Raw genomic sequence first — 11,461 nt, forward strand, 5'->3', positions numbered from 1 at the left:
CGAGCTGTGGCGGGGGTGCAGAGGCGCGGCAGTGAATTACGGGGAACCGAACGAAAACTTCTCAGTAAAAATTGGGACAAAAAAAGAAAGAAAGAAAAAAAAACCGCTCCTGCAGGCCCGAGGAACAAGCCCAGACCCAGAGAGCTTGCAGACAAAGAGCGGGGCCAGGGACACCAGAGGGACCGACGAGTGCGAGCGAGGAGTCCCATACTGGGCAGGGTGTCATCCGCAGGCTCTGACTGTTTTAATAGGGAGCAAGAACAAAGGGGAAGAAGCTTTAATGAAAGGGCGGGGGCAGGGAGGGAATGAAGTAAACTTGTAAACTTTTGTAGGGAATTGCTGCAAATCATGCAGGGCTGCGTGGGAGCAAAGGCAGGCGTACCGCTCTGAAGACTCTGGGCAGCGGAGAGAGAGCAGCAGCATGGGCCCCTCGCTGGCGAGTGCCTGTACCACGGCAGTGAATAAAAGCTGGTAAAGTAGATGGGCTGTGTTTCCACCTCAACAGCCTTTGGGCCTTTTGTGATGATACTCTGACTTGATCAGGAGGTAAGATGTGCTCGTAGCTGTCAGTCTGCTAGTAATAGTTGGGTCCGCTTCAAACACAGGAAGGGACCAGAGTTATTAGGGCAGTGTGAATGTAAGAAAGGCCGGAGGATAGCTGAGGAAAAAAACTTTAGAGTCTGCCCACGCCTTGGCCTGTGGAAGTGGTTTGAAACACTAAAACCTCTGTTTCACTGTTTCTCCTGCATTTATGATACCTAATTTATGTGATTTTTCTTGCATTTTAGCGTACATTCCCTGTAGGTCAAGGTAAGGTTTTGTTACCAAGTAGTTCTTTTGGACAATGTTAGTACTCACCATACGATTTGGGCTCTCATGGATGCAGAAGTGCGTTACCACCATTTGTTTTCTGGTGCTCTCATTCACCTGGTTTTTTTGCTTCTTTTTACTCTTTGCTACCCTGTTATTATTCTATCAGACTGCCTTGTAACAGTAGAATTATTTAGTCTGTTTTTTTCTTGGGAGAGAGTATAGGCTTATTTGGTTCTTGCTATTTAGAGGCCTATTCATGTGAAAAGTTTTCAAACATCAATGTGATTACAGATATTTTAAGTAACAATATAACAACATTCATTCAGAAAGTCTTATGTTTTTCAGTAATTATAGCTAACTAGTTTACTTTATACTTTGTGCTTAAACACTATAATTGGATGTAGTGGTTTGTTTTTTAAAAAAAAAAAACCAACAAATCACCCTATGCTATGATGAACCATGTTCCTGTCTTACCATTTTCCCACTCCATGGTTAGAAAATATGTTGGTTTTATTTCTGAAGAGAGGATTGTTAGGGTCTTTCTAGTGATTATTACATATGGTGAGATGTTGTGCTAATTGCTACTTTTTCTTGCTTAATGTAGGCCGATTAAAGAAGGTCTACATAAAGAAATTCACAAGTAGGATGCTCACAATAATTAAATTCTGTTTTGCTCTGCCATGACTGTACAGTAATTTTATGTAGAAGAGACACTGTTATTTTGAAATAATTTCTAGTGTGGTACAGAATGCTCAAATTTAAACTGAAAGGACTCTAGAAAAAGCACTATTGATCAGTTGTAAAGAGTTGCAGGTTATAAGGCATTTTCTAGCAAACTTCATTGATAAAGGCATATAGAAACAAGTTAAATAGGGAGATGAATGGGGGAAATAAAATACAGGTTAAAATGACTAGCTGCTAATTTAAGGCTTTACCTTCTGACATAAAAGAATATTGAAACTATTAGGGGAGAGAGCTTTTACTCTTTTAAAATTTTGTCATCTCGTTTGCTTCCACTTAAGTAAGATGCAGGGTTGAACTACTTGAATTTAATGACAACCCATGCTTAAGGAGAAATAGCAGTGAAGATGGCACTGGGGAAAAGAAATTAAAGGTGCTATATGGCTCATGTCAGAGCAACAGCAAACAGAATGAGGGAAAATAAAATCTTGCTACTGGTTACAAGATCATGTTTTGAGAATTTTGTTCAGCATATTTGATTTTATTAAGCAAGGGGAATGTGCCATTCAGCTGTGTGGTTAGCTGTATTTATTGTCTTACAGAGAGTGTTTGTCTGTCACAGGATGAGGACAGGACAGCTGGCCTGTGCAAGGTTAAGAGTGGGTAAAGTGATCACTATAGTTAGTGGATATTGTTTGTGCTGTGGCTTTGGGGTACATGACAGCCTGGTGCAGAAGTTAATTCCAAGGCAGAATATATAAGAAGTGCTTTTTACTGGGATAGCCCCTTGAGTGTGTGGAGAGCAGTCCAAGGATCAGTGCCAAACTGACACACAGTAAATCAGAAACCAGAGTATTTTTGACTTGCTGTTCTGAGACAAGGATGGTATGGTGGGAAGATTATATTAAAGGCTGTATGCAGTGGATTGGTGAATGCTGAAACACACTGCCATGGTGTAGTGATTTATGCATAGACAGTGGCACATACTGTTTTCATATCCATGGCATGGGGATAGTATATCCAGTTCACAGGTGCTATACAAACACTTCCAACAAGTGGTGTACTCCAGTAGCCACAGTAGGGTCACATCGTTTTCCTTGCCAATAGTGTTGATGAAGCTGGAAAAAATAATCCTTAGCTGCCTAGGAAAATGGATGACCTGACTTTCACTCCTGTAGAGTTCCTTTCTTTACCAAAGTACATCTTCTCCAATATAAGAAATTACATTTTCTCCAGATATTCTGTAGTGCACTAATGACTACCCTTAGCATTAACCCAGTTCCATTATCCCTGGTCTTTTGACCCATTAGGCTGTCTCCATCAGCTGGGGTCATCTCCGAGACCTTCATATCTATTATTTGATCATCTGTGCTGGAGGAAGGTATCTTAGAAAATGGCCAGAGAGGGAGCATTAGGAAAAACAAATGAAGAAATGGAAGCTGTTTGGTAGAACTTTCAGGACTTGATACTAAACACAGAAGGAAGTTTATTGTTGCCATTACCTGTTTTGTTTTTTTTCTAAGCAGCTTTCATGCTTGAACTGCATTGTGTTAGGAGAAGCTGAATGAGCAACACTGGCCTGTTTCATCCTTCACTATAGGATCCATTGTTGGAAAAACTTCGGTAACACTAGGCATTACAGTAACCATAAAGTGTAACATTTCACTGTCTGGAGATTATAATCTTTTTGCATTTTACTGTCCTTTCAAAAATAGACCCTCATTTTCAATGTAACTTATCATTGAAGAGCTTTTTCTGTTTGTTGCAGTTTAACCCCAGCCAGCAGCTAAACACTACACAGCTGTTTGCTCAGTCCCTGCTCCAGTGGGATGGGGGATAGAATCAGAAAAAAGGTAAAACTCATGGGTTGAGATAAAGACAATTTAATAGGACAGAAAAGGAAGGACAGAAAATCACAGTGCTAAAAGAATATACAAAACAAGTGGTACACAATGCAATTGCTCACCACCTGCTGACTGAAGACCAGCCAGTTCCCAAGCAGCAGCCACACACCCCCAACCAACTCCCCCGAGTTGTTTTGTTCAGGTTGACATCATACGGTATGGAATATCCCCTTGGCCTGTTTGGGTCAGCTGTCCTGGCTGTGTTCCCTCCCAACTTCTTGCACACCTCGAGCCTCCTCTCTGGCAGGGCAGTGTGAGAAGGTGAAAAGTCCTTGACTTAGTGTAAGCACTGTAGCAACAACTAAGACATCAGTGTGTTGTCAACATTATTCTCATGCTAAATGCAAAATACAGCACTATACCAGCTACTAGGAAGAAAATTAACTCTATCCTCGCCAAAACCAGGACACTATTGCAAAGTCAGTTGTAAGAAAATTACATTTCGTCCCCTTTCCCTTGAAGATAATGATATGTATTTGCAGTTAAGGTTCCAAATCCAATTTGTAAAGCTCATCATACTCCTAGAAGAAATCTAAAGTCCATACAAAATATCTGTCAGTTAGTGAATCATTTTCTTTCCTTTTGCTTCTTTTTGAAAAACAATCAGATCAGTCTAAAATTCCTGAGAGTGGTCATAGGCTGTATTAGAGCTAGAGAAAACATTTTTTAAGTCACTTAGGACTAGATCCAATAAAGTAATTCTTAATACTGTTTTCTTAGCTTGTGGTTGCTTGTTCCCTGGAATGGAATCCAGAACTGCATTAAATGCAGGGATCTTCTCAGTACTTCAGAATCCTGCTATCTTGAGGTAGGATAAAAGAAATTGCCATAAGAAAGACAGGTGCTACAAATGAGTAAGGTCAGTGATGTTTATTAGATGTGTTCTGTTTATCACCTGTTGGGACTAGTTCCTGGAAGTGAAAGTTCTCACACGGAAAAGAGACCTAAGGTCTACAACTTGCTTATTCATCCCACATTTCCCGTAACATGGGAGAACATAATAGTTACCCAGCTAAAGACAAAAGCACATTTTATTTTTCTCCATGGTGGCACAGCTTCAAAGAATGTATGACCCATGGGACTATAAGAAGATGGAAGAAAACATGTCAATGCGCAAAGAATTATGGAATTCACATGGGAAAGGGAATTTCAGGGGTCTTCAAGGACCAACTTAGGTGTTTTATACCAAGCAGACATAAAAACACATTAATAGCCCTTGGAAGAGGGTTTTGTGCTATTTTATATTTAGTTTGGATAAATAATAAGGACATTACAGTTAAGCCAGTTGTAAATTTCGATCAGGGCTTTTGATTAAGTTGATTCAGTTTAGATTAAATGGAAAGGCAAAAGTATATCTTCAGTAAAGTGCTTGACTTGAAGAGTGAGCTTAGATAAGCTAAAGAAATTGCAGTGATAACTTGGCCAGTCTGAATTGCTCAGGAATTTGAATGGAGAGGGTATCTGAAATGTAAGTTAAATTTATTTAAAATACCAAGAATTTATATCCGAGCTAGGAAAAGACTTTCAGAAATAACGCCAGACATAAATGGGCAGTTATTTAAAGAAGGATTTTAGGAATACGTGAACACCTACAAGAAATAGAAAAGAACAAGAAAGGAATTAAGAAATACTGATCAGCAAATAAGGCTGTTTATTAGAATGTAGAGCAGGAATAAAAACTGTTTAAGTTGAAGCTGAATTAGAACTTGGAAGGAATATCAAGAAAGAACTTTACAACCTTGGCCATTTGAGAAGTGGAAAACAAATGTGATCCAGGTGAATAATGTGCAAGGTTATGCACTTGGAGACTGCTGACAATTTCTGCTATCAGCTGGGCACTCATCAGATGGAAGTAATGAAAAGGAGAAGTATTGGGGTATACTAATTGGTCATAGGATGTTTGTGCCTTGGCAGTGTGATATAGCTCTGAAAAGGCAAATTATGATCTGGACTGTGAGTGTATTTCCAGGACATACAGGGGAATATCAATGCTTTGGTAATTCTTTATTTGTAATAATACATTGTATTATTTTATTACATTGTAATAATCCATTTTTCAAGAAAGAAATTGGGGCTAGAGCAGGCACAAAGTTATACTAAGATGATCAAAATTGATAGAGCCTGTCTTATGGGGAGATAGAAAGCTTTGCTTAGTTCAGTGAAAGACATGCTGAAACAGTTTTTCTTGATAGGTCATCAGTGAGGTAATAAAAGATTATGACAGCCTTATATAGAATAGAAGAGGTATGAATCAGCCATTAAGAAATTTAGGGTTGAAGTTGAAAGCTGTAGTTTTTCCACTAGGGGGATTGCCGGAAGAACTTTTTAAGAAAAGTATTGGAGAAAAACACCAACTAACCTGAAGATGAAGTACAGCTGTATGTTATGAAGCTTACGGCAGTTGGTGGTGGGACTTGAAGATCTGGAAGGTTCTTTCCAGTCCTCTCTTACTACACTCCCAGCTGGGGTTTTTTGGGTGGTTTTTTTTTTTTTTTTTTTTTAATCTTACACTTTCTGAGAAAAGGAGATTATCCTTGGTAATTTGCTACCTTGTGACTGAGTATGTGCTTAGTCCTGATTTTCCTGTCCCATGAGAGGCACTGCCTTGTCAGTGCTTAATATGTATATAAAAATAAAATTTCCTAAGAGGTGTAAAAATATCTATCCTTCAGAAGGGATATAAAAGAGTTTGGTTTTTTTCAGTGCTGCTCTCATTCAAACACTCTGAATGGCTCTGCACAGTAATTTTTATCTGGTGAAGTTTTAGCTTTCATAAAACTCCAGCATCATCTGCTGTTTTACTGTTGTCTAAATTAAATCTTTGCAAATATTTTTTTTTTGTTCCAGTGTTACATAGTCTATGAGAGCAGCCTGAAATTAATTCCTGTTCTAGAATTATCAATTTCACTTTTTCAGTAGGAATTGGTAGAAAACAGTGAAAGTTTCTATCATTAGTGCTAATGCCTGCATGTAACAGACTTATTCTCAGGCTGAGATACAAATAAATAAATTATCCTATTAAACTGAAAATTTTTTTTTAGTATATAGGATCATTAATCAGTGTAGCTTTTAAGCAGTGTTTTTCTTTTATATAAATGTATGTATGCCTGATATATTTAATTTTAGATCTTACAAATATTAAATAGAGAGGAAGTAGAGAGAATAAGCAACTTGTCTGACTACTGAAGAAAATTATGTAATCTGTTTTTAATTTTAGAAGGCAGCCTAGGTTAAGCTATCTCATTCTCCTTAAGGACAGATCAAAGTACTGATTTTATGAGACCTGTAAGTGGACATATACCGTGAAAAAAATATTTTTTCATAAATAATGATTTACGCACATTTTGTGATTGTATTAAGTTCTTTTTTAATTTTCTGTTAATGACATTCTGAACTTTTTTTAGCCTGTTAAATTGCTGGAATTTATCAACTAAAAAACTGGGTTTATAAAAAATCGATGAGCAATAAATTAATCTGGAGTTAGCTTGTTTACATACATGTTCAGTTTAAGTTACATAAATTACTAAAAACTTACATTCAATTATTAAAAACTTACACTCAGAGGATGATATTTTCATTCAGATACCAATTTCAGTTGAGGACAAATAATTTTGGGGTAATTTTTAGCTTTACTTTTTGGAAAATTATGCTAATTATTTATATCTCAGTTTCTGAATTGAGAATTGTGGTCTGACAAATGCTATGTTGTGCTTGGTATTTGCAATTTGATGGCATAAAAAAAGCAAAACAGAGAACTTTGAAGGTTTATTTTTCTAACATAATACTGTGTTCAAATACTCTTTTGTTGTAGTCAAAAGAACCTCCTACACTCATGCCTGATTATGCATAATATTTTTACTTTTACTGAAATACGATGCCTGTGAATTCTCCTGCCAGATCTCACAGAGATCCGAAATTCTCATCATATCTTCATCTAAAATGTGTAGTATAATAAGATGCTACAGTAAACAATCTTTTCACTTCAGTTATTTATCTGTTACCAGATTCTATATAAATTGAGTGCTACCTCACTGCTTTTGCCATGGAAGACCTTCTGTAATCCTTAAAGGTAAACTTTGGGTTATCCCAACAAAGGGACCTGTTAAAGCGACTGTTTCAGTTGCCAAAACTAAGTGCTGATGGGCTGAAAGGAAACTCCCTGCTTTTGTGAGATGATTCAGGGCAGCTGTGTGCCTTGCAGAGTCAGTGAAGAGTGAGATTCCTTAAGGGGTGGTTCTCTGTTCCAGCACTGAGCAGGATGCCGACAGAGGTGGTGAGTAAGAACGTACACCCATGTAATCATGACGCTGAACTCCCTTTAGGTAGATACAATCTAACAGAGCAGTGTCACTTTTTATGGCTTAGTCACATCCCCATTTCAGGCTTATGCCACAGCAGACTTAAGGACAAAACTGTGCCCACAGTTTCTGAGGAAGACACTAGGCCTGAAATGGGGATGTAGTTCATAATCTGGACATTTATAAACTGCAGGCACTTTAAGAGCTTCTTGGATAGGGAAAGCTGGTATTCTAAGTCTTTTTTATGATTTTGATACAAGGCTTAATTGAGATACCCACACATATGTCTTCAGCGCTACTTAAAATGCTTGCATATTTATGATACTGGCAGATATGATGTGACCCTCTGGAGCAGCAGCTGGAGGCCAGGTTCAGTACCCGAGGGCATCTCAAATGGCTGTAGGAGGTTTGTGGGGTTTTTTGGCAGCTGAACAGAGTCCTAATATTCTGTTGAATTGTATCTGAGATGCCCCCAAAGTAGCTCTCTTATTTGCCCAACTATTTGAGTTTTAAGGATGATGAGTAGGAAAAGAAAGTCAGGGAAAACCTTTTTTGGCATCAGTTTCCTGTGGTGACCAACTCTGCTAATCTCTGAAAGTGAGATTTGTGCTTCAGCCGCATCTAGGCCACTTTCTGTGCAAACTGTTCATTTGCTTTCGAGCTTCCTAACATGGCTCCTTAGGCAATGAAGATTATTGATGGCTTCTTCTCATCTGTCATGCTTCAGCTATGTCATCTCTAGACAACTTCTGCTTGCAATCAAACATGTTCAAGCCATAGAAGAGTGGCTAAATTTTTTTTTTTACTAGTTTCTATGTTCAAGGATTATGGGAATGATTACATTTTTCACCAGGCTCCATGTACCCTATGTTGTTTGTTGTCTAGCCTTATGCATAAATTGAAAAATACAGTAACATTACATTGTCCTTGGCATTCTTTGACAGCCACTTCTCAGTAGTTCTGTAGGATCTCACTAGGTAGGTAGTGCAGGAGCTAGAAATAAACCTAGCATTTTAGATTTTTGTGAATACAAAGAGTATTCCTTCAGGAAAACCCACTTTATGCTTCACTTTTTGAAAACTGAAAAAATTGTGAAATAGTTATTGTGAGATTTTCTGTACTAGTTGCTGGGACTTGTCTTATCCTTACACGTTATGAGGAGACACCTCACAGTAATTAAGCTACCTTAGAATTCTCTGCCTCTCTGTAACTGGTGTAAAAAAAAGGTTGTGATGGTCTTGCTCATCATGGTGAGAAACTCCCACGTTCCTGCAGAGTATAGCTCCAAGCAGGGCCTGAAGGCATAAGAACAACCAGAAATGGAAGTATCTCCATTCCTACACATGCTTCATCAAATTTTCTGTGAGGGATTGGCTTGAGACTTAAGAAGTTTTATCCCTTTGAAAACTTAATCTGTTTAGGTCAGTATAACTTAAAACATCCTTGCTGATTAAAATGCATAGCCAACTCTAGGCACAGTTCTGAACAGGGAATGGGATGCAAGTTGCACTGCTCAAAAAAAGTGCTTTTGAAGGTGATTCTCTTTCATTGGGATTTCTCCTGGTGTCTTTACCAGTGCCCTGCAGAGTTAAGGGTTTGGTGGTGCTATTAGAGCTTTTTTTGTTTATCATGGCAAACCTTTCCTTCTGCTGAGTCTCCATTAACTCACCAAGTGTGAATAGAAAGCTTCAACTAGAAACAAACCTTTTAAATGCTTTCATTTTCCTAAGACCTGACATGTTTCTGGGGCAATGAATAAAACCAAGCCATCTGTTATATTTCTTTCTGGAAATAGTCACTGTGGGCCTGTTCAGGTTAGTGAGACCTTTCAGAGTTAAAAAACCTTCTGACAGCTCTGCCAGAGATAAGCAGACATGGCCAGAGTGACCTGATGGGACTCTGGGAGGACATGCCTTGCTCTCTGCCCTGGCGTCTCTAGGCTCTGCTCTCCTGCCAGCCTTTGCTTCTCACTACGACCTTGGTATAGTTGCACCCAATACCTCTTTCTGTGCAGAAACACATCTTTGTGCTGGTCTCTGTGTAAAACCATGGTTGTACCCTACTGAGGTGAGCAAGAGTGCAATGAAGGCACTGTGCCTGCCTGGTCAGCAGAGAAAGTGCTGTGGCAGCTCAGCCTGGTGAAAGCGCAGCTCCAGGCTGGCCAGGCCACATCGTGGCAGAGCAAGCCTGGGCAGCCTCAGTTGGGAAGCCTTGTATGCTCCATGCAGAGCCTGTGCCCTCCTGCTGGCAATGGCCATGTGCTGTTCCTGGGCTACGGGGCTCAAGGGTCGGGGTGCAGGAGCATCCCCTGGGGCATGTGGACAGGAGGCAGGTCCTGGGAGGAGCACAGGCACAATCCCCTCTGCTTTGATCTCCCTGGCAGAAAGGGGGGTTACCTTGAACCAAACTCTTCCAGGGGGATGCTCTGGCTTTAGCAAAGGTGTTCTTCACCGGAAACATCTTCCTGGTGTGATCTGGGTATTTTACAAGCAGTTTGGGGACGTATGCATGGAGTCCTGGTGTGGACGCACTTTGCGATGCATGAAGAGAGAACATTGCTAGCCAGGGACTTGGCAAGAGCTTCTGAACACATGGGAACCCACAGCAACTGCAATCAGTCCACGCTGTCTTCTCATCTCCCCAGTCTTTGCAAGTGTGTGTGCTTTCTGGGGACAGATCAGCTGTTCCCATCTTGCTTTTCAAAACTGATGCCTGCAGCCAGAAATTACATGCTTGTTCTGACCTGACAGCAGAAAAACTGCACAGTTCACAAAAAGCAATGGAAGTTGAACCATCATCTGGTCTGTCCCTTGTGCCATCTCCCAAAGGCCTGATGTCTCCCCCTGCCTGCCTTCTTGTCAGGAGTGAGGGCACAGGGACACTGTCCTCCCCACTTTGGAGCTATCAATCATTTTTGGATGAATGTGTCAAAAATCCACCTTTAGATCAACAAACCAGTAAGAACTGCTGTTTTGAAACCAAAGTTGTTAAGTGGCCAGGTATGTCAGGATGTAGTAAGAAACAATGTGAGCTCTTTCCTGAGATTCTTATACCCAGAGACAACTTACAGCAGTTGCAAAGGTGATGCAGAACCTGTGATGCCGGAGCTTACCTCTTTTGTGTATATAATAAAAAATATGCCCTTTAGTTGAATCATGAAACTTAAATTATGCTGGGGCTATAAACTTTGCTTAGTGTCAAAATTTCTAATGAGTAACAAGACACTGAAAAAAACCCTGCTATTAATAGTAGGGAAAAAATCTGCAGATAAAAATCATTCCACTGAAGATAATGAGAATGTGGTCATGCAGCACACTGTTCTTCTGTAAGATAGCTGTTGTCTGCAGTTAAGTTTTATTTCCATCTGCCTTCACTCCCCCGACTCCTGGTTGCTTTGCCAAACCCAGACTTAAAATGTACTCAGCATCCTGATGTTAAACAGCCTTCATTAGCCCAGTAGAGTTGACTGTTCATATGCATCATTTATGTTCTACACTGATAAATGTGCTTTCCTGTGAGTCTCTCAGGACACAGGTACTGTTGAATAAACCCAAAATAAACAGTAGTCAGTAATAATGGTTTAAACACAAGACTTTCCAAATATGAAAAAAAGTCAGGGTTTATAGTGAGATGATTGGGTGATGAATATTTGACACTGTTCAGCAGAATCTTTAAAAGATATAAGGTAGAAAAGCTATAGCAGACTGAATTTCAAGAAACCTTTCCTGTCTTTTCCCATTCTGTATGAAACTTGGCCTAATTACC

This window comes from Egretta garzetta, unplaced genomic scaffold (genome assembly GCF_000687185.1).
Source record: "Egretta garzetta isolate BGI_Z169 unplaced genomic scaffold, ASM68718v1 scaffold878, whole genome shotgun sequence".
In the NCBI taxonomy this organism is placed as follows: Eukaryota; Metazoa; Chordata; class Aves; order Pelecaniformes; family Ardeidae; genus Egretta; species Egretta garzetta.